The sequence below is a fragment of the Pristis pectinata genome, chromosome 1, assembly GCF_009764475.1.
Source record: "Pristis pectinata isolate sPriPec2 chromosome 1, sPriPec2.1.pri, whole genome shotgun sequence".
NCBI classification, from domain to species: Eukaryota; Metazoa; Chordata; class Chondrichthyes; order Rhinopristiformes; family Pristidae; genus Pristis; species Pristis pectinata.
The window spans coordinates 127,433,076-127,437,199 of record NC_067405.1 but is presented as its reverse complement, the minus strand read 5'-3'; positions in this window follow the sequence as shown (position 1 = coordinate 127,437,199).

The window sequence follows — 4,124 nt, the reverse complement described above, 5'->3', positions numbered from 1 at the left end:
TATTTCTCAGGAAATAGAGGTTGAGGATTTAGAGTGGAATTTAGGATTCAGGAGAATTGTTTTGCTGCCTGTGTGAAATGCTTGTAAAATAAAATAATTGCTGTTTTGCAGCAATAATATGTGGTATACTTATTCAAATATCCCCAGTTTGAAACTGAAGTTAAGTGCAAGTGAAAGATGGTCAGAAGTTTCAGCTTCATCATTCCTGACACTGATGTTCTGGAAGGGAACCTTGAAAATTCTGACTTTTCCTCCATGAACATAGAACATAGAACATTACAGCACAGTACAGGCCCTTTGGCCCACAATGTTGTGCCGACATTTTATCCTACTCTAAGATCTATCTAACCCTTCCCTCCCACATAGCCCTCCATTTAGATGTCCCTAATGTATCTGCTCCCATAACCTCTGCTGGCAGTGCGTTCCACGCACCCACCACCCTCTGTAAAAAAAAAACAGAAAACTTACCTCTGACATCCTCCTTATACCTTCCTCCAATCACCTTAAAATTATGCCCCCTCGTGTTAGCAATTTTTGCCCTGGGAAATAATCTCTAACTGACCACTGTGTCTGCTATCATCTTGTACACCTCTATAAAGTCACCTCTCATCCTCCTCCTCTCCAAAGAGAAAAACTCTAGCTTACTCAACCAATCCTCATAAGACATGCTCTCCAATCCGGGCAGCATCCTGGTAAACCTCCTCTGCACCCTTTCTAAAACTTCCACATCCTTCCTATAATGAGGCAACCAGAATTGAACACAATATTCTAAGTGCGGTCTAACCAGAGTTCTGTAGAGCTGCAACATTACCTCACGGCTCTTGAACTCAATACCCCGACTAATGAAGGCCAACCCACCATCGCCTTCTTAACAACCCTATCAACCTGCACGGCAACCTTGAGGGATCTATGGATGTGGACCCCAAGATCCCTCTATTCCTCCACACTGCTAAGAGTCCTGCCATTAATCTTGTATTCTGCCTTCAAATTCGATCTTCTGAAGTGTATCACTTCACACTTATCCAGGTTGAACTCCATACGCCACTTCTCAGCCCAGATCTGCATCCTATCAATGTCCTGTTGTAACCTACAGAAACCTTCTACACTATCCACAATACCACCATCCTTCGTGTCATCAGCAAACTTACTAACCCACCCTTCCACATCCTCATCCAAGTCATTTATAACAATCATAAAGAGCAGGGATCCCAGAGCAGATCCATTAAGAATGGGAATATCATTGGTTGTGGCAGCAGTCCTCAGGTTACATAAAGGTTCCACTCCTGAGAGCTGTCCATAAGCAGATTTCTCTGAAATAAGTCAGAAACATCCCTTTTCTATAGCTACCTATATCACTACATATAACTAAACTAATGGAATATATACTGTATCTGGTTGTTAATGAATATTATGAAACATTTTATTATCATTATTATCACTCTATTGAAAACTGCTTCAAAAATGTACGGGAGAATTTGCATAAGGGTGGATTTTTGTAAGTCAGGTCATTCATAACCCGAGAAGCCCTCGTACAGGATTGCTGAAATGGAAAATTCGAAGCAAGTTACTCCCCGAGGTTTTGATAGTTGTTCTAATTAATTCTTTCAACTGAAAGCAGATATTGTGCTGCAAAGAATGAGCCTGATATGATTAAAATATAGCAATATTCAAAACTGGTATATGTAAGGTATTCATGTACCATTAATGTTTATCCTTAGCCAAATTACCAGGTGCCTGGGATTAATTATCTCACATGGCTATTCGAGCAGCAGATTAAAGCTGCATACTGACTTTGTGGTTCCACTCATTGACTGCAGGGTGCGGGTGAGTAGGATGTATTAATATTGCAAGAAGGATTGCTTGGGACAAGAAATTATAGTGTAAACCATTGTCTTATTGATGCAGCTGCAATCACAGCTGGAAAATGTAATTTTTGTTCATTTTCCTCACGCAGCAAGCGGCCATATCTTTCCTGTCCATTCTCCATAGGTTCACAGTGGGTTTAGTTTTCTAAAGAAGATTAAAATTTGAAGTCTGCCTTAAAGTGAGTTCATAGAGTAATAGAGTCATACAGCATGAAGCAAGACCTCTGCCCACCATGTCCATGGTAGCTAGGGAGTACCTGTCTATACCAATTACATTTTCCAGTGCTTAGTCCACAGTTTTCTATGATATGGCATTTAAAATGTTCATCAAAACAACTATTGTGAGAGTACCTGCCTCCGCCATCTCATCAGGTAGTGTGTTCCAGATTTCTAACACCTCCTCTTAAAAAAAATCTTCCTTAAATCCCCACTGAATCTCCTCTCACTTTTCTTAAACCTGTACCCTCTAGTTATAGACACTTCCCACCTATCCCATCTCTCCTTGTAAATTGGTTTATTATTATCACATGTACCAAGGTACAGTGAAAAACTGTTTTGCATGCCATCCATACAGATCACTTCATCACATCTGTACATTGAGGTAGTACAAGGGAAAAGCAATAACATAATGCAGAATGTAATGTTACAGTAATAGAGAAAGTACAGTGCAGGCAGATAATAAAATGCAAGGCCATGACGAGGTAGATTGTGAGGTCAAGAGTCCATCTTATCGTACAAGAGGTCCATTCAATAGTCTTATAACGGCGGGATAAGAAGCTGTCCTTGAGCCTGGTGGTATGTGCTTTCAGGATCTTGTATCTTCCACCTGATTGTGGAGGGGAGGGGAGGGGAGAAGAGAGAATGTCTGGGGTGGGAGGGGTCTTTGATTATGTTGGCTGCTTTACCGAGGCATTGAGAAGTGTAGACAGAGTCGATGGAGGGCAGGCTGGTTTCCGTGATGTGCTGAGCTGTGGTCCAAAACTCTCTGCAGTTTCTTGCTGATACATTCAATCGCAGGCAACATCTTGGTGAATCTCCTCTGCACCCTGTCCAGCACAATGACATCTTTCTTATCATGTGGCTATCAGAACTGTGTACAGATGTAGCCTAAATAATGTTTTATATAGCTCTCGCATACTTACCTGTTCTTCTATGTCCTGGCTAATAAAGGCAAGTATCCCTTCTTAACCACCTTATCTATCTGTGCAGCTGTCTTCAGGGATCCTTGGACATGTACTCCAAAGTCCTCTGTTCCTCACTACCTTCTAGTGTCTTACCATTCATTGTGTATGCATGAACTTTATTAGTTTTTCCAAAATGCATCCCACATTATTCAGGATTAAATTCTATCTGCCATTATTCTGTTCATCTTACTAAATCATCAATATAGTTCTGTAGCTGATGATTGCCCTCCTCATTATCAACAACAGCACCAATTTTTTTTTTATATATGTGAATTTACTAATCATACCTCCTACATTCACATCCCGACTGTTCATGTATATAACAAACAGCAAGGGTCTCGCTTTCATCTCTGTGGTATGTTACTGGTCATTGGGTCCCAACCACAGAAACAACCATCACTGTTTTGGATCCAATTTGACAAATTGCACTGGATTCCATGGGCTCTTGCGTTTTGACTTTGTCAAAGGCCTCACTGAAGTCTATGTAAACCACATCAACTACACTATCTTGATTCGTACTCTTTTTCACTTCTTTGAAAAATTCAGTCAAATTAATCAGACAGTATCTCCCTTAAAGCCATGCTGACTATCCTTGATTAATCTCCCTCACCAAGTGCAGATTCATTCTGTATCTCAGAATGACCCCAGGTGTTTTGCCAATGAATTGGGTAGTCTCTGATATAACGAGACAATGACAGATCATTTGCTATTTTGTGATTAAAAAATAAAAAGTGCTGGAAAATCTCAGCAGGTCAGGCAGCATCTGTGGAAACAGTTAACTTTTCGGACTCTTCATCAGAACCGAAAAAAGGGAAAAAACAATTTAATCTGGGTAGTTGAGAAGGTGGGGAAGGGCACTGAGTGGAACAAAAGGCATTTCTGTGATAGGATGAAATAATGTACCTAATAACTGGGCAGGTAAGCTCCTTTGTTGGTGTAGTGTGTCGCTAATGTGAAGTCCAAGTAACATAGTATAGTCTGGCTTACTGGGACATACCCAGCAGGTCAGAATATACAAATGAAATAAAAAGGGAAGAGAGGAATGACAGGCAAAAATGACAAAGCAAGAAAGAAA